The sequence below is a fragment of the Nicotiana sylvestris genome, chromosome 3, assembly GCF_000393655.2.
Source record: "Nicotiana sylvestris chromosome 3, ASM39365v2, whole genome shotgun sequence".
Classification (NCBI taxonomy): domain Eukaryota; kingdom Viridiplantae; phylum Streptophyta; class Magnoliopsida; order Solanales; family Solanaceae; genus Nicotiana; species Nicotiana sylvestris.
In genome coordinates, this window is record NC_091059.1 from 608,839 (window position 1) to 629,164 (window position 20,326).

Below are 20,326 nucleotides of genomic sequence, written 5' to 3' on the forward strand. Positions count from 1 at the left end.
GAGTGCACCAACACCTTTCGTTGAGCTGATAGCCTTAGGAGGACAGTCAACTTGTCTTTCAGGACCTGCGGGCATGAAGGCGTCCCCCGACAAAAGAGACGTCAGTACAAATAAAGTACCGGGTATGTAAGGAATGAAAAGTAGTATATAAAAGACATAAAAGAAATATGGAGTAAAGTACTCAACCTGTAAGTCTGAATAGCTCTGTGAATCATAAAACATTTATAATGTCATGCATGTGCATGTAAATATCATATCATGCATAAGTATATTAGTACATAACATCATCAAGCCTCTGATAACCTTTCATGCATTTTTAATATTTTTAAAATCATAGAAAAATCATAAAAAATTATCACATTTTAATTTCACGCCATCTTAGGTCCAATTTGCATGTAGGAATTAATTTTATTAAGAAAAATTCAAAAAATGGTCATTTTTACATATTTAGCGTTTAGTCTTTAGAAAGTAGTATTTCTATTTAGTTTTAAGTTAATTAGTTGTTTTAGTAGATAAATAATTTTAATTTTTACAAAATAGATTGATTTAGAATTTTATTAGATTGTAAAATCAAAGAAAAAGAAAAATGAAAAAAAAAAGATTTTGATTTAGTTTTCCTACCTCAAATTTAATTAGCCCAAATTCATGACCCAAATCCCTTCAAGACCAAAACATTTAGCCATACCCATTCCGCATTTGACCTAACTTAATTCCTACCCCTATAAAATAATGCTTAACTTGTAAAATCAAACAAAACGGGGAGGACCTAGACTAAAATTAAGAACGGCAGCACATTGAATTCCTAAGAAATGATAATCATCTCTTTGAACCAAAAGAAGAGTCCATAGAAAATATAAAAGAATTCTCATCTATATCCAAGTCTTGAATAACCTATCCTTGAAACAAAAAATCAACTCCACAAAATACAGTTCCTTCCGCCACCAAACAGTCAAAACCCCGCTCCAAAATCAATTTATTTTCTTATTTAAAACTGCTACGAACCAGCCTTTTAAAAGTAGAACAAATGAATCTTTCATCTCTTCTCATGTTTTTAGTTTGAAGTAGTCAGAGATCTGACTTGCGAGTACGCCGTTTGAGGTCTACTGGCGACGGGTTTGTGTTCAACTACGACACTGCTTTCATGTTGTAAACCAGTTGGAAAATCTTTATATATTGAAAGGTTTCAAATTTTACAGGTCAGTACATTTCTTGGAGTTGATATCTGTTATTTTTTGTTAATACGGACGTGGGTGTTTGGTAATTTTCTATTTCTAATCACATGTAATCGAGTAGGTGTTCTATTTCTTGTTAATTCTCCATTTCAATCATACTCCCGTTGAGTTTTTGTGTTCGTGTGTGTGTGTGTGTTGGGCTATAGGTTGTTCTCTTAAGTGCCCAGAAGTTGGTATTTGTTGATTTTCTAAGTTAAACACATCCATTTTATGTCTTTGCTGTATTTCTTTGATTCACTTTTTATTTTGTCTATTTTGTTTATTTGATTAAGTTCTACCGAGTATTTTATAATTTTGGTTGGTGTTCATTTATTCATTCTATACTATTTTAGTATAATATATTTTGCTTATCTCATTACAATTTCCTTGCACCTTTGTCATGTTTATTAGTATAAGTGTCGTTTGAAAGAGGCAGTATAAATTATGGAGAAGTACAAGGCCTTGCAAAAATCCCCAACATAGAAAAATAGTCCATGAATATCGTAGCTTGATTTAGGCGCGATTAATAAAATTATCATGGTCACGGGTATGGTTCACGTGGCATAGCCATGGTACATAAATCTAAATTCGAGTGTGCATTTCATGTGACCCGACCATAACAACTTCAAATAACAATAATAAAATAAACATGTCGCGAATCGCGGGTGGATTTCATGTAGTGTGGTTTACGGTGTGTTCCAAAATGGTAAGTGTACGACAATCGTAATTTGTTCAAAAAATAATCCCATAAATCCTAAAAAGCGGTTAAAATAATTAAAAGCGGTTATAAAGTTAAAATGCACGATAGGTTTTAAAAACATACAATAAATCAGATAATAGGCCAATATTAATAGTTTAAGCGATCGTGCCAGAACCACGGAACCCGGGAATGCCTAGCACCTTCTCCTGGGTTAACAAAATTCCTTACTTAGAGTTTCTAGTTCGCAGGCTTTTAAAATAAAGTCGAAATTTCCTCGATTTGGGATTTTAAAATAAACCGGTGACTTGGGACACCAAATAATTTATTCCAAGTGGCGACTCTGATAAATTAATTAATCCCATTTCGATTAATTTCACTTTAATTGGAAAAACTCCATATATACCTTTGGGTGTGTAAAAAAAGGAGGTGTGACAGCTTTGGCGACTCCGCTGGGGACCACAACCCAGAACTTTTTGTTCAGGGTTTAAGAATTCGAGCTTAGAATAACTGTTATAGTTGGCTTTATTTATTATCTGATTTTTATATGTTTGAGCCTAATGTGCTAAATGCCTCTTTTTACCGCTTTGATATTGTTTGGACTGTATATAAACTGTTACCAAACCCTTCTTCTCCCTAAGTCTTCTAAATCATCTGGGAGTATGATTGAAATGGAGAATTAACAAGAAACAGGAACACTGCAAACAAGCACAATAAGTTAGCTTTCAGGAATACTTGCACACACTATTATCCCAAAACCTAAGCAAAAAGGAGCATAAAATAGGCGAGAATCCCTAATTATCAACTCCCCCAAACATAAGCTTTTGCTTGTCCTCAAGCAAACAAAATAATTCCCACCTCTTCAAGATAAAAGAAAGGAAAATTTCAGCTGTCCTAAAGCAACCTCATAAAGCAACAATTGGGACTAACAATTACCCTCAATTCAAATGCATTATTAACAATACAAAACCTTTTTAGCACTATGGCTTTAGTGCGATACAAAAGCATCAAGAGTTGACTCAACTCATCAAGGAAACTCTTTCTACTACATTGGTTGTTGTGGAACCCAAACGCATACTCCTCGACTCTCCATATGCAAACCTCACTCTTAGATTGCAGCACTCAGAACGAGGATTGTGGAAAACACACTCATCTCGCTCAAATGAAGGTCACAAGTTCGGCTCTAAGTACCATAAGCTTGCCCCTTATGTGAGTCACCACTAATGTAAGCTCACTCAACTCAAGATCATATAGGGCTTTTGCGGGAATGTAATGAAGGCTTTTGGTTCAAGGTAGGATATATTGGTCTATGAAGGTTTCATCTTTCCTTAAGCACTTCATTTTCTTCATTTTGGCTCACATTTTCTTGACTCTTTGAGTCATTTACTTCTTCCTTATGGGCTAGAGAGACACATTGTCACTCATTCTTGCTCATTTCAATTTTTTTCTCCTTTCTAGTCTTTCCAAGCTTTTCATCTTTGCTTTTATTGAATCCCTTCATTTCTTCTACATTGTTCACTTTCTTTTTGAATTTTTGGCTTTTCATTCTTTTTCTTTTTGCCTTTCCTTTTCTTCATATGTACCTTTTATCACTTTTGCATTCCTCGTCTCTCCCCCCAAACTTATGCTTTTGCCTTGTGATAAGGAAAGATCGAGTGCCAAGAGAGGATCATTTTAGAACTAATAAAGGCTTGTATCATGGTTATTGAAAGAACAAGGGCTATGGCTGGGGTTGACTAGGGATATCATATTTGGTGGGCTATGGATGATTTCAAGTTCAAATTTGGATCAAGAAGAGCCTATAATCACTTCTTAAGTCGAGCTTCACTTAGAATTTTGCCTAGACAAACATTCAGGGCAAGTTCTAGACTTATTGGCACGGGACTTGGACTTGAAAATCAAAACCTCACCTCATAAACTATTGGATTGCTAAAGAGACAGAGTCGAGGGCCCACAACAACCTTAGCTAAGATTAAGCAACACAAATGGTTCCTAAAAACCACTCAATAATTTTTAAGTCAACACAAGAGTCTAAAGGTCACAACTATCACCATTCTTTACACATCAATTTGTTTCTAACCATAAGGTCAAAGGTAAATGTGTTAGGCCCAAGTGAAGCTTTGCCTGAGGCACTATTGTTCACTAGCTACTATTTACACAAAAATGAAAAGAAAACAGACTCAAACCCTTAAAAAGACTGTCATGTCATCCATCATCGAGAAGAGCCACCCGGTTCACACAAACTCTACCTTTAGAAAGAACCGTGGCATTAAGAAAACCAAAGGCTTATTGATTACGAAAACTTGTAAAAATAAGAAGCTACGAACTGAAAAGGAAGCTACTAAATGAAATAAGAAGCTATGCTATTAAGAAAAATTGCAAAAGAAGTTACAAAGTAAACTATGGAAAGTAAACTAAATATGTACAATAGGGGATTGAGACTAATATACATAAGAGGGAATGAATATATACATGGAAAAGTAATTTATATACATACCGAAAATTGAAAAATTAACAAAAAGTGAAAAATAAATGGTAAAGTTATATACATACCAAAAGTGCAAAATAACTATAAAGAAAAACCAGTATCATAATTATAATCTAATTATCAAATCATCAAAATAGGATCCCCCCCCAAATAAAAACTAGCATTGCCCTCAATGCTAATAGCAAAAATAAGATCAAAAAGGGGTTAGAGAATAAAGAAAACTCCTTATGGGTCCTCTGTTTGCATGAGGTCCTGTGGCTGGGTCCCTGGATCACCTCCCTCAGGGTACTGTGGCTGGCCTGAGGCACCCCCCTCAGGGTCCTCCAGCTCAATCTCCAAGTCATCAACCTAGGGAATGAGTTTCCTCCTCCTAGGCTCTCCATCAGCCTCCTGCTCCGGTATCTGCTCTGGCTGACCTGCTGGAATTTGGTCCTGTAATAATAGCTCCAATGGTAGGTCGCTAGCTGATTTTATCTTTTCCACTTCTCCTCTCAAGAGCTTCACAGACTCCTTTGAGGCCCGAGTCATTTTCAGCTTCTTCGTTTGCTTGCTCAGCTCCTTAATTGTTTTACCTTGATCTGCAAGAGCATCCATGATGAGCTTCTGGTTGTCCAGGAGCTTCTTCTAGTTGTCCAGAAGCTCCTTGAGATATTCCTCCACTAAAGCTGGTACTTGGGGCTGTGCGGGAACTGACTAGGCTGCCATTGAGCTGGATAGTATAGACAACTTTGATGTTGCCGCATGTATCCAGTTGTTGATGCTGGAGAGAGTCTGGTTCAGCCTATGTGCAGTCAAAGGGTATGCTGATGAAGAGGGCACTGAGGAAGGCATGGAAGTAGATGATCCGAGGGAAGGATCTGGTAAGGCAGTGGGAGGATCAGAAGCAGTGACCACCACTGCTGGCTCTTCAGACTGGCCAGTAGAAGTAGTAGCTTTGCCCTTGGATTTCGGGTTGCCTGGACCCTAAAGGTTGTACCATGAGAAGGGCTTCTTGGGTTTCACCTTGATATCTAAATCCCTTTTCTCAACCTCCTGATCCTCCAAGTACATGGTAAGGAAGTTTGGAAAGGGGTAGGATCTCTCACCCTTGTTTACCACTCTGGTGATGACCCTGGACATGATATTCCCAAAATTGATCGGGAACCCCACCATAATAGCCGCTACTATAATCACCTGGGAAACCAGAATGTCAGTGTCATGAGTAGTAGGGTATAATCTACTAAACATAAATGTCTCCCAACCTTTCTCCTCGAAGTTCAGGGTGTTCCTGTAGATAGGGACCCCTACTGTCAACCAAGCTGGAGTAGTACTTGGGAGAGCAAGTATTGATGCCAACCACGGGCAGGCCACCTCAGCCATGTCCACCTTCTCTAAGTACAATGACTCATCTTCATCATTGAAACCAATCTAATCATTCAGAGTCTTTCCATCAAACTTGATCTTCAGATTCCTCACCTTAGTCACAAATGTGCCCTTTTTGATGTGGGCGATATTGACATAAAATTCCTTAACTAGGTGCTCATTAACATTCGGTAGCCCGTTTGTGAAGTGCTTCCAATCCACTCTTTTACATTGGGGTTGTGGGGCAGAAGATCCCGCTCTATAAATTGACGCTCATGTATGAGTGACCTTTGAGGCCACCACACACTGAATTTGTGGTAGGCTTTCTCACTGACAAATCTTTGTTCCCATACCTCCAGGTTTCTTGTTCTTGCCAACCCTCCAGTCTGGGTGTCACCCCCTCTCTCGTCATCCGGTGCCTTAGCATCTACATCAATGGGCTCTGGTCTGTATGGGGAGGTAGTAGAAGAGGCTGATGCTGAAAACTCACTACTCTTCGCTGAGCCATTAGATGACTCAGAAGAAGCAGGAAAAGTAGGAGAAGTTGGGGGTGTAGGCACGTCTCTCAATCAAAATCTCTCTGGGAAGTCTGGTACATGAGTGGGCCTAGAATCATCCTCTAAAGCCTCCCAGGAGGGAACATACTCACTCCACTCAAAGTGGGATATTGCTCTATTTGCAGCTTTGATATCTTTTCTAGGGGTAACTTGATTTGTCCTCGTCCCCTACCCCGGGAGGACTCTGCTTTCCCTTTTTGTTTGTCATTGCCACCTTTTGTTTTAACCATTGTCTTCATACATAGTCAGTGAAAGCTCATTAGTATTGGTGTTAGAAGAAGCAGTAAAGAAAAGCAAATGAATAATTGACAGTGGTGTAAAAACTTTTAGAATTGCTGACAGCGGATAAAAAGGTGCGGCCACAGAATGAGTACCGCTGAGAGTGGAAAAAAGGGCGCATCCGCGGAGGCATAGGGATCAGACTACCCATCCTCTGATTCTACAGAGCCGCTGACCGTGGAAAATTAGGCACGGCCGCAGAGGCATGGGGATCAGACTGCCCATCCTCTGATTCTACAAAGCCGCTGACCGCGAAAAATTGGGCGAGGCCATGGAAGTTGTACTGCTATCCGCAGAAAAACAACCACGGTCGCGAACCCATTTGGTATACTTCTCTGAACATGCGTACTGGTGATCGCGAGAAATACAGCGCGATCGCGTAAAGCGGGCCACTGTCAGCAGAATTTTCCACTGTTGACTGCGGTATTCAAGACTTCCAAACACAGGATCTCAAATATCTGGAGTTTCTTTTTGTATATTATATGGATGATCCGATCCGCAAGGACCATGATTGGGAATTGTTTGATCGTCTTTCTCTGAGGAAGAGTCGAAATAGAATCAACTTGAATTCGGGACCGCTATTCGAAATCTTAGTGAAACACTGGATTTCTTATCTCATGTCTGCTTTTCGTGAAAAAATACCAATTGAAGTGGAGGGTTTCTTCAAACAACAAGGGGCTGGGTCAACTATTCAATCAAATGATATTGAGCATGTTTCCCATCTCTTCTCGAGAAACAAGTGGGCTATTTCTTTGCAAAACTGTGCTCAATTTCATATGTGGCAATTCCGCCAAGATCTCTTCGTTAGTTGGGGGAAGAATCCGCCCGAATCGGATTTTTTGAGGAACGTATCGAGAGAGAATTGGATTTGGTTAGACAATGTGTGGTTGGTAAACAAGGATCGGTTTTTTAGCAAGGTACAGAATGTATCGTCAAATATTCAATATGATTCCACAAGATCTAGTTTCGTTCAAGTAACGGATTCTAGCCAACTAAAAGGATCTTCTGATCAATCCAGAGATCATTTGGATTCCATTAGTAATGAGGATTCGGAATATTTCTCATGAACGCAAACCGCGGAAAAACATCCGCGGCCGTAGAATTCAAAAACAACCTGAGCAATCTTAGGGTTTCAATTTTTCATGCATTTAGCAGTTATCATCTACAATATTAACCCCTAAGCATAAGTTAATTACACTGATGAACCCTAATTGAAACTTAAAAAAAAGGAAGAAGAAGTGAAAACTAACAAATAAAAGAAAATCAAGTACAAATTAAAGAACAATTAGGAAGTGAGATTACCATATGTGTAATGAGTGATGAGAATAGACTTTAATCTTGTGCTTGTGCGGATTAAGGTTTAGGTGATTAGTAAAAATTAAGCTGTGATAGTTCAGAGGTCGAAAAGGGTAAAAGGTCTCTTGTCCTTCTACTTATACTAAGTACCTTGGGACCCACCAATCTTACCTGGCGCGGCCGCGGAATATCACCGTGGTCCGCACTTTGGACTTACAGAAGGGCTGCTTGCTTAACACTTCCGCTGAAAATGGGAAATAGGGTGCGGCCGCAGAAAAGCACCGCTAACCGCGAGAAATGCTCCATAGACACGGATGAAACTTTAGAGAGGTCTCATTTTAGACTTTTCAAGCCCACGTCCACTGCCAAATTACGCCTCCGCAAACTGGCTGCAGCTGACCGTGAAAAATGGGGTGCTGTCAGCGGTCTAACTACAGACTTGTCAAATTTTTCCAGCTTTGTCCTACACTGCACCAAACATTCCTACACACATCTCATAACCAGTTAGCTCAAAACAAATCCTACACTAAGAAGAAAATCAAAAGGAAGAAAAACACATGGGTTGCCTCCCAAGAAGCGCCTGATTTAACATCGCGGCACGACGTAGGTTACCATCGATCATTTGAGATGGATCATTGCCACCACGTGGCTGTCATCAAACTTTCCAAGATAGTTCTTCACTCTATGCCCATTAACTCTGAAGATTTCACCATTTTTATTTTTCAAATCAAGAGCACCAAATGGAGTTACATGCACCACCTCAAAAGGGCCACTCCATTTTAACTTGAGCTTTGCCGAAAACAGTCGTAACCGGGAGTTGAATAAGAGAACCAAGTCACCTTCCTTGATTTCCTTGCTATAGGCATACTTGTCATGTAAGTACTTTATCTTGTCTTTATACAAGGACGAGCTAGAATAGGCATGAAACTGGAACTCATCAAGCTCATTGAGTTGCTCTACCCGGAGATTTGCTGCAATATCCCAAGATTTAACTTTTTAAAAGCCCGCATGGACTTGTGCTCTAACTCAACCTAAAGATGGCAAGCTTTCCCAAATACCAACCGGTATAGAGACATACCAATTGGAGTCTTGTAAGCAGTCCTGTAAGCCCACAGAGCATCATCCAGTTTCTTTGACCAGTCAGTCCTATTTGCATTGACAGTCTTTGACAATATGCTCTTTATCTCCCTATTGGAGACCTAAACTTGCCCACTAGCCTCAGGATGATAAGGGGTTGAAACCTTGTGTTTGACACCATACCTTGCAAGCAAAGTGTCAAAAACCCTATTGCAGAAATGAGAACCCCCATCAGTGATGATTGCTCTGAGAGTGCCAAACCGAGTAAAGATATTCCTCTTGAGGAAAGCCACCACACTCTGGGCCTCATTGTTGGGTAAAGTCACGGCCTCAACCCACTTGGAAACATAATCAACGGTCACTAGAATGTACGTGTTACCACATGACTCACAAAAGGTCCCATGAAGTCAATGCCCTACACGTCAAATATGTCAACCTCAAGAATAGTGGTGAGAGGCATTTCATCCTTCTTTGAAATTCCACCAAGCTCTCTAACACTCATCACATCTCTTAACAAGCTCCCTGCATCCTTGTACAATGTAGGCCAATAAAATCCACAGATAGGCACCTTTGAAGCTGTCCTCGCCACCATGGTGACCACCGTAGGGAGAGGAATGACAAGCATCAAGAATACTCATTTGCTCCTCTTCCGGAACATATTTGCGGATCACACCATCATTATAAATTGTGAACAAATAAGGCTCATCCCAGTAGTAGTCCAAGCTATCCTGTTTAAGCTTCTTCCTTTGGTTAGAAGAGAGCTAACATGGAACAATGTCGGTCATAAGAAAGTTGGCAACATCCGCGAACCAAGGCATGCTATTCACAGATACATAAAGGAGTTGCTCATCAGGGAATGAATCATTAATTTCAAGGCCATCAGGGGGCCTCCCCTCCTCCTCCAAGTGGGACAAGTGGTCCGTCACTTGGTTTTCACTCCCTTTTCGATCAACAATCTCAAGGTCAAACTCTTGAAGCAATAGAACTCATCTCATCAACCTATCCTTGGAATCCTTCTTTGTCATCAAGCAACGGATTGCTGCATGGTCAGTATGAACTATCACCTTGGAACCCATGAGATAAGGTCTAAACTTCTCCATTGCAAAAACAATTGCCAGCAACTCTTTTTCCGTCATCGTGTAATTTACTTGAGCATCATTCATTATTTTGCTTGCATAATTGTTACATCTCGTGTTTTCGTACGTGAAAGTTTCATTTTTAGTTAACCGACGTGGACTCGGGGATGAGATTATCATGAGGTTAACGTATTTACGCTATTTATAACAAGCAATAAATAAGTGTCATGAAGGATAAAAGGTACACGAATTAAAGAAAACGAGTTTCGTTGAAAGTGACATATTTGGGATAAAATACGGGTCGAGCGATAATACCCGATAATTATGAACTAGTACTGCAAGGTACCATATGACCACGGTAGTATAAGTATATAAATAAATAAGTAAAATTTTAAGTAATTTGTGGTAATTTTTAAATTATGCGGGTAATTGATTAATTACCGGGTAACGGAACATTACCCGGTTAACTAATAAGTGGATAAAGATTAATAATTATCTCAAAAGAAATGTGTCAAAAAAGCACTTTCCAAACAATGACTCATCGTCATATTGGAGTAGGTGGCTACCTAAGCTTAATTGAAATTAATAAGCAAAGATTTATTGTTCCATTCATATGTTTTGACAAGGAGACCAACGTCCCAAAATCTAGAAAAGAAATAAACATTTAAGCATTCTTAATTCAAATACATTAGAGGTCAGAAGCTAATCTTCATAGTACACAAGAAACATTAGAAGCAGAAACAATTTTGTCCAAAACTTTCAAGGAATCCAGAGCCAAATTTCATTTGTAATTTCAAAGAAGCAAGAACAAATTTCGTTCAAGGATTCAAAAAGCAGAAGCTTAATCTGATTTTTTGAGTTCTAAGTTCAATCAACGAAGGTTCTCCAATGGAATATTATACGGAGTTTTTCTTACTCCAGGTATGTTAAGGTCATTCCCTCTTTCTTTGGGCATGGTCCAAATTATACCGAAGAAATGAGCAAACGCACAGTTTCCATAAATTACTCTATTCATAGAAATATTAGGGGTGTCTATATTCTTGATTCCCCATGTGAATTATTACTATCTTCTGTTCATGGGTTTGAGAATAATACGCAATTGAAAAAGTTTATCCGGAAGGAATATTGATATTTATTACGTATTTTTCATGCATTTCACCCATTTATACATGTGCATTGACCCATGATCAAATGGCGTTATATATGCGTATATATGTAAAAATATGTATATGGGATATAGGGAAAGGTTACGGCGTTATATACGCACCACCACCTGATCAGCTGGTATATGTTGATGATGTTGCCCACAGTGGCAGAGACGATATGATGGGATGCCCTCAGTGGCTTGATGATATTATGTACACCCATACCTATTCATGGCACGACATTTATATGCATGTGTATGACTTTATAAATGTTTCTGAATTTACAAAGTTATTCAGATTTAAAGATGTGTTTCTTTATTCCATGTTTCATCTATGTCTTTTACGTACAAATTTTCATGCCTTACATACTCAGTACATTTTTCGTACTGAGAGCACGCCAACTTTAATGATCAAGGATCCTAAGAAGGGGAACTGTCAGCTTGTCTACCTGCACCTGCAGGCATGAAATGCAGGCCCCATGAAATAGGGCGTCAGTACGAAAAATATACTGAGTATGTAAGGCATGAAAATTTATACGTAAAAGACATAGATGAAACATGGAATAAAGAAACACATCTTTAAATCTGAATAACTTTGTAAATTCTGAAACATTTATAATGCCATGCATGTGCATGTAAATGTCATATCATGCATAAGTAAATGCGTGCATAACATCATCAAGATTCTAAGGGCATCCCATCATATCATCTCGGCCTATGTGGAAAAAATCATCAACGTATACCAACTGATCTGGTGGTGGTGCGTATATAATGTCATAACCTTTCCCCATACCCTATATACATATATTATACGCGTATATAATGCCATCTGGTCATGAGTCAATATACATGTATAAATGAATGCAATGCATAATGAAGTAAGTCAATAAGATCTCTCGAAGTGTCATGATACCTATGAGCAGACGATATGATAGTAGGACATATGGGGAATCAGGAGCATAGGCAACCCTAGTACTTCTAAGAATAGAATCATTTGTGAAACTTGCGTGCTTGCTTATTTTGTTGTATCATATATATCATGCCAAAGGTAAAAAGGGGTAGCCTTAACATACCTCAAGTCGTCAATGCATCTCAACGGCAAGCTTATGACAACTAGCGCGCTAACCCTATAACAAAGAAATACATGTATAACTTAGATGGCGTTAGTATATCACGTATCTCAAACGATAACTCAATTCTAAAGTAAAACGGGCAGCATTTACCCTATTTTAGTACATCCCAAAGACCACTAAGGGTTATCAACAGTCCAACAACAACAACTATAACCAACAATAGCAACAACAACAATATAATCCAATATGATTTCCTCCGATTTTCTTAACAATCATATTCAGCAGCAAGCTCGTTTTCACTCATAACAAGACATAAATTTAATCTAAATCTTATTCCATAAATTAGTTTATAACCTTCAGAACATCATACTTATATGTACTATATTGATTCTAGTTCAAAACATTTACAAAATGCCTTCCAAAGCAGCCTCATACGTCTAGCACCTTAAATTTTATCATCAATCACTTGTTTTTCATCTTTTCTTCATCAATCAACTTAGTTAACACCTAGAAAAGCTTAAGAACAGCAGCCAAACCATTATCAAATTATTTCTCACAAATTTCCAGCCACCACAAACCATATATTTAGCCACAAAACAGTCCAACCAAAAAGACAACCATATCTCATGTTCCTTCAAGTGCTATCTTATGGTTTTTCACTCAAACAACACAACCAACACAAGATTAACCTTAGGTACAATAAAGAAGATGTTATACATACCTTGGAAGCAGCTATAACTCGAAACCCTATCTCAACTTAGCTCACAATAGCCCTCAATCACACCACAACATCATAGAAGCATTCTCTTGTAGTCTTTATCGTCTTTGATGATGATTTGAGTTGATTTCCCTTGAGTTTGGTTCTTGGGATATGTCAGGGAGGGTTTTGGAGAGCTTGAGAGTGTTTTGGTGTAAGTAATCTCTGTATTTTTGACAATATATAAGGGGATAAGACCACTTCTAAGCCCACTGCCTCAATTCTTCAAGCAGGTGGGTAAGCTGGCTGCTTGGCAGCTTGAGCAGTGCAACTTCGGACACTTGTATCTCTCTACTCCGATATCGTATTGACAAACAGTTTTCCGCATGAGAAACTAGACACATGGGGCTTTAGTTACATAAAAAGATCTCCTATAACCTCAATAGATTGGGAGACAACTGTGTCGCAACCTGGCCTATAAACCTGCCAGTTTCTCCGAAGTGCATCGATGTGACTTGGCGACCCTACTTTAAAAATCCATATTTCTTTACCCCGATGTCTTATGAATAAATGGTTTGGATATTTGAAACTAGGTTCCAAGAGCTTCATTTTGGTATATAATATGTCCCAAAAAGACCTCATATATCATATGAAATTCGTTGCTTAAAACGCTTCATTACAAGGCAAATCCTTAGTCGGTTTTTCTGCAACTTAAATCCATTTTTTTCCAAACTTTATATTTCATATCCAAATATCATATATAGTGATATCATGACTTTAAACTTATTTAAATCATGATTAACAAGTCTCATATTCATCTTAACTTACTTAAGACTTCTGTAAACCTTTCTTATCCTTGTAGAAGGATTTCGTCCTTTTTGAGTTCATATTAGATAATCCTATAATGGTAGTGACATCTGAAATACGGGGTGTAACAACATTAAATAACTTTATATACTTTCAAAGAGGATCTCATTTTCGAGCTTACATCAATTGACTTACGACGTACTTTTACGTACAAAAACATAGGGTGTAACAACTGCATTGCCGAGAGGTTGGTTTATTTCCTATCTCAAGGCAAGGAAGATGATCAGAAATGGCTATATTTATCACTTAGTTTGGGTAAAGGACGTGAAAATGGAGTCATCGTCCCTTCAATCTATCCCGATGGTTAATGAGTTTCCTGATGTTTTTCCCGATAAGCTTCCAGACCTTCTGTCAGAGCAGGAGATTGAGTTTGCTATTGACATATTACTAGACACTCAGTCGATATCTAGTCCTCCTTATAGAATGGCACATGCAGAGCTGAGAGAGTTAAAAGTACAACTGAGGGATTTTCTTGAAAAAGTCATTATCAAACTAGTACATCACCGTGGGGAGAACTTATATATTTGTGAGAAAGAAAGATGGTTACTTGCGGATGTGTATTGATTACATGAAGTTGAATAAGTCGACGATCAAGAATAAGTACCCGCTCCTAAGGATTGATGATTTATTTGATCAGTTGCAGGGTGCCAGGTATTTCTTGAAGATAGAATTGAGGTCTGGGTACCATCAGGTAAGGGTTAAAGAGAAAGATATTTTGAAGACACCGTTTTAGGACTAGATACAGGCACTTTGAGTTTCATGTTATGTCGTTCGGTTTGACAAATGCCCCAACGGTATTCATGGACTTGATGAACCATGTGTTCAGACCCTTTCTAGATCTGTAGATTGTATTTATAGATGATATTTTGGTTTACTCTCATTCAATGGCTAAGCATGCAGATCATTTGCATACTGTGCTCACAGTTCTACAAGAAAGGAAGTTGTACGCAAAATTCTCTAAATGTGAATTCTGGTTGAATTCTATAGCTTTCCTTGGGCATATTATTTTAGGTGAGTTCCGAGTTGATACATAGAAGATTGAGACAGTGAAGACTTGTCCTAGACCCACACACTGATGGAGGTTCATAGCTTCCTAGGTTTGGCAGGTTATGGGAAAAACTCACTATTCTTGTTATTCTGTTCATCCAGGAGCGATGAATATGTATCATGATATCAGGGAAATATACTGGTGAGATTAAATGAAGAAGGATATAGCAGAGTTTGTTGTTTAGTGCCCTAATTGTTAGCAAGTTAAGATTGAGTATCAGAAACCCGATGGATTATTGCAGGCTATAAAGATTCCAACTTTAAATGGGAAGTAATTAATATGGATTTCATCATAGGCTTACCTCGTACCCAGCATAAGTTCAATTCTATATAGGTGATTGTTGATAGACTTACAAAATCATCCCCATGCAAGGATTTACATTAAGGAGATAGTACGACTTCATGGTGTCCCTATATTTATTATCTCAGATAGAGGTGCTCAGTTTACAAATAATTTCTAGAGGTCCTTCCAAAAAGGGTTGGGGACTCAAGTAAGTCTTAGTACAACATTTCAATGACACACAGACGGTTAGGCTGAGCGTACTATACAGACACTTGAGGATATGCTACGGGCTTGTGTGATAGACTTTAGGGGTAGGTAGGATGATCATCTTCCTCTTATTGAGTTTGCATATAATAATAACTATCATTCAAGTATTCAGATGGCTATATACGAAGCTCTTTACGGACGGAAGTGTAGGTCACCTATTGGATAGTTCGATGTTAGGGAAACTAAGTTAGTAGGACCAGAGTTGGTACAACAGGCAGTTGAGAAGATTAAGCTTATAAGGGAAAGACTATTAGCAGCTCAGAGCCATCAGAAGTCCTATGCAGATAATTGAAGACAAGACTTGGAGTTTTAGGTAGATGACTGGGTATTCCTAAAGGTATCGCTGATGAAAGTCATTATGAGATTTGGTAAGAAAGGAAAGCTTAGCCCTCTGTATATTGGACCTTATAAGATTATACATAGAGTAGGCCAGGTAGCATATGAGTTAGACTTGCCTTCCAACTTGGAGTCTGTACATATAGTCTTTCATGTGTCTATGCTCCGTAAGTGTATCAGAGATCCATATAGAGTTTTTCCAGTTGAAGATGTTCAGGTCAAAGAGCAGCTATCATATGAGGAAGCTCATATTACGGTACTAGATAGACAAGTTCGGAGATTGAGAACTAAGGATGTAGCTCGGTCAAAGTACTTTGGAGAAACAAGAATGTGGAGGAGATGACTTGGGAAGCTGAAGAAGACATGAAGTCTAGATATCCTCACTTGTTTCCGCTTCCGGAGGAGGAGCCGACTAAGATATCATAGCCTTTAGGTGCATATATGATACTAGATTCTTATGTTAGTTACTATCATTGGTCATATGAGGCCGTTGGTGTTATTGATGATTGTGTCCCCGTGTGGATTTGTATTGTTGGGTTTGTTGCGTGATAGGTTGGTAGTAGTACTGTTAAAGAGGAGACTCTGCCAAATTTTCTATAGATCTCTGGGATTTAACATTCGAGGACGAATGTTTCTAAGGGAGGAAGTTTGTTACATTCTGTGTGTCCCAAGGTGACGTACAATGAAAATGAGACTTGTTAATCAAGATTTAAATAAGTCTAAATTCATAATATGACTATATATTATGTTCGGGAAAAATCGGATTTAAATTGCGAAAAAACCGACTAAGGATTTTCCTTGTAACGAAGCTTTTTGAGCAATACATTTTGTGTGCTATATGAGGTCTTCTTGGGACATATTATATACCAAAATTGAAGGTTTTTGAAATGTAGTTTCCAACACTCTTCATAGTTCATTCATACAATATCGGGATAAAAAGATATAAGCGTCTGACGAAGGGCCAATGCTAGGGTGTCAAGCTAGCACCTCTTTGACTTTTCAAAAGATATATATATATATATATGCCTTATGTCATAATTTTCTTAATTTTTCTAGAGACCACGACCAAATAAGACCTATAAACTTACCCTTAAGCTCTCTACAAGGGTTTCAAAAAGGATTAACATCCCTGGTACGAAATCAAGAAGCGATAACATTAGAACGATCCCTACAATGTAAGTATCATTATATTGCCTCTCTTTTTCTTTGTAGTTTGAGCTTTTGAAGGTACTTCATCGTTAATAAAATGCCTACTTGCTGTATTTAAGCTTTTAAATCTCAAGGAAGGTTGATAAATTCGTTTCCTAATAGTTAGGACTCACGAGACGGTGATCGAAAGACGTGAATTCAATTTATTTCACTTGTAGTGGACTGTTTTGTAGTCCACTCATGTTGGCCTCTTGTGTTGTTGATTTATGGAGTTTTGAAGGATAAAGGGCGTGGAGAAATGCCACATATGGTAGGATAGTGGGTTGGTCGCTCATCGTTGCAATTTCAAGCTAATTGATAACTTGTTGATTGGGTGTGATATGGTATATTTGGGTTTTTTGTTGTATTAAAGGTCCCGAATTGTAGTTAAGTTGTTTTTGAGTTGATGATTTTATTGTGTTGTTGTCTCTCCTATAGTAGGCTTGAGGAAGCAGTAAAATTAGGGGAAATATTGCCCGTTTTGTTACAGATTAAGTTACTTTCGTTATATAAATGAGAGAGTCGTTCGTAACTTGACAATAACTTCATTGTCGTTGTTGTAGATTAAGGTGCAGTGAGCTGAGTTTAGCATTGTTGGACAGATTTCTATAAGGTATGTTAAGACTATCCCTTCTTTCCTTTTGGCATGATCCATATGATACAACAAAACGAGCAAACATGCAACTTTTACAAATGACTATATTCTTAGAAGTACAAGAGTTGCCTATGTTTTTGATTCCCCATATGTCCTATTGTTATATCCTTTGTTCATGGGTCTCAGAAAATACGTAAGTTGATAAAGTTTACTTCGTGATATTAACTGAAGGCATATTGATCTTATGACATCCTGAGAGATCTTATTGACTTACTTCTTATGCATTGCATTCATTTATATATGTACAATGAACCATGACCAGATCGGGTTATATACGCGTAGATTATATGTATATGGGGTATGGGGAAAGGTTTGGTGTTATATATGCACCGCCACCTGATTAGTTGGTATACATTGATGATTTCGCCTACTGAGGCCGAGATGATATGATGGGATGCCCTCAGAGGCTTGATGATATTATTTACGCATATACCTATGCATGATATGACATTTATATGCATATTCATGACATTATAAATGTTTCATGATTAATAGAGCTATTCAGACTTATAGGTTGAATCCTTTACTCCATGTTTCTTTCGTGTCTTTTATATACTGATTTTTATGCCTTACATACTCGGTACATTATTTGTACTAATGCCCATATTGCCTGGGGGCCTATGTTTCATGCCCGTAGGTGCAGATAGACAGGCTGACGGTCCCGCTTCTTAGGATCCTTGCTCAGTGAGAGTTGGTGTGCTCCATTTGATCTGGAGCTGCTATTAGGTTTAGGTACGATATTTTTGTATACATATATGGGTATGACGGGACCTAGTCCCATCCTTTATATAGTTGTACACTCTATTAGAGGTTTGTAGACAATCATGTATAGTTGGATAGTGTGTGGCCTTGTCCGCTTCTATTTTGATGTATAGTTGTCCATAGCAGCCTTGTCGGCTTGCCCTGCCGTATTACGCTATATATATGTCTTTTTGGTCATGTTTCCTCACGTATGTTATTCAGATGATTTAGCAGTTTATTGATAGATGTTATGCCTAACCTACCCCTATTTCATATTTATATCTTAGATGTATGCTTTGAGGTATTCGATAGGTAGGACTCGGGCACTCGTCATGGCCCATCGTTTTGGGTCGTGACAGGAATGGGTTGACGTTTAACTTGCATGTGGCGATTTCCTTTGGGATGATCGGCATATCTGCATGGCTGAAAGCAAATAAATTTGCATTAGCTATTAATAATTTACCTAGTTCCTAAAGTTTACAGCTGATATCGGCCTTCTTACTATGACTGTTAAGGTCCAATTAAATGGGTTCGAGGTCTTCTATGGTCAAACCTGAAGCCTCTATCATGTCGGCGTCCATAATGACATCCCCGATTTCTCATTGTTTTGACCTCGACCCTGTTAATTGTTAACCTCTTTTTCTTTTCTTTTTTCTGTTGGATGGTCGTGTTGTCCAAGGCAATGCGGTAGTATTCCTGGTACGTACTCTGTTCTCTGTGTATGCTGAATATTCCCCATAATGTCGGGAACTTAATTATTTGGTATAGGTTGGATGAGATAGCTCTCATGGGGTGTATCCATGGTCGTCCTACTATAGTGTTGTACGTAGTGGCCTGGTCCATGATGTGGAATGTTGTCTCCAAAGTCACGCCGCCGACCAAGACGGGGAGTGTAACTTCCCTGTATTTCCCCCAATGTTCGCTCAACTGCATTATTAAAACTAGTTAGCATGATGCAACGCGACACTATCTTATCCTCAAACCTCATTTGGGTAAGGACCCGAGGATGGATAATGCACGCACTATTTCCATCATCCACCATGATGCATTTGACATCGGTATCTAAAATGCGTAAAGTAATAACAAGGGCATTATTATAAGGGAAAGTCAAATTGTCGGCATCCGACTTGTCGAAGACGATACTTTCTTCGAGTCCGTCGTATCGTTTGCAGGTGATAGACCACCTGAGTTTAATAGTGGTGGTGAACTTCACGCTGTTGATAGAGGCATCGTCGTTGCTGTCGATGATCATGTTGATGGATGAGCTGGCGATGATGGCTTTGGCGGGCCTTGATGTTCACATCCTCTGGCAAAGTTGGTCCTCCCTTTATCACTTAATATCTCTTTGAGGTGCCCTTGTCGTACCATGTTTATGACCTCTTATTCGAGAGTGATATAGTCTTTTATTTTATGCCCACGTTCCTGGTGGAACTCACAGAGAGCATCAGACTTTCTAGTGTTTGGATTTGATCTCATCTTTGGCGACCACTTCACTTTTGTTCTGAGTTTCTCAAGAGCGTAGACAATTTCTGTAGGTGACACGCAAAAACTGTAAGCAGATAAAGGAGGCATACCTTTTTCATTCTGATGGGTCCCTGCCCTTGGCCTAGACAGGTGGGTTGGGTGTGGCGGCCACCCTGACGTATGAATGGTGTCTTCCTTGTTAGGTCGCAGAATCGGATGATCTCTTCTAGTACTGTCTTTTTTTGTTCTTTTCTGGATTCAGCTTGTACCAAAGTTAGCCGATGAGTTGGTCTGTTGAGGTCGTCCTCGTCTGCTCGGACCTCGGCATAATTAGCATTGTGGATTTCGTCCCAAGTGGTTGGAGGGTACTTCATCAATCGGCTCAACAATTTTCTAGTTGCTCTTGAACCCTCTCTACCCAGCTCGTTCAGAAAAGCTGCGACCGCCATCCCTTTGGATACATTTGGCATAGTCATCCTTACTCTGTTGAACTGGGCGAGGAAGTCCCTTAGTCCCTCTCCCAAGGACTTCTTAATAGCAAA

General features: G+C 38.8%; 1 long non-coding RNA gene across 1 annotated transcript; it reads left to right on the top strand.

Annotated features, from left to right (window-relative positions):
• The first annotated feature begins 811 nt into the window (after window positions 1-811).
• Window positions 812-18,545, top strand: LOC138886836 (uncharacterized). The gene is made up of 3 exons (XR_011405748.1): window positions 812-1,196; window positions 17,488-17,537; window positions 18,217-18,545. It is a non-coding gene; the product is annotated as an uncharacterized lncRNA (long non-coding RNA).
• The last annotated feature ends 1,781 nt before the right edge of the window (window positions 18,546-20,326 follow it).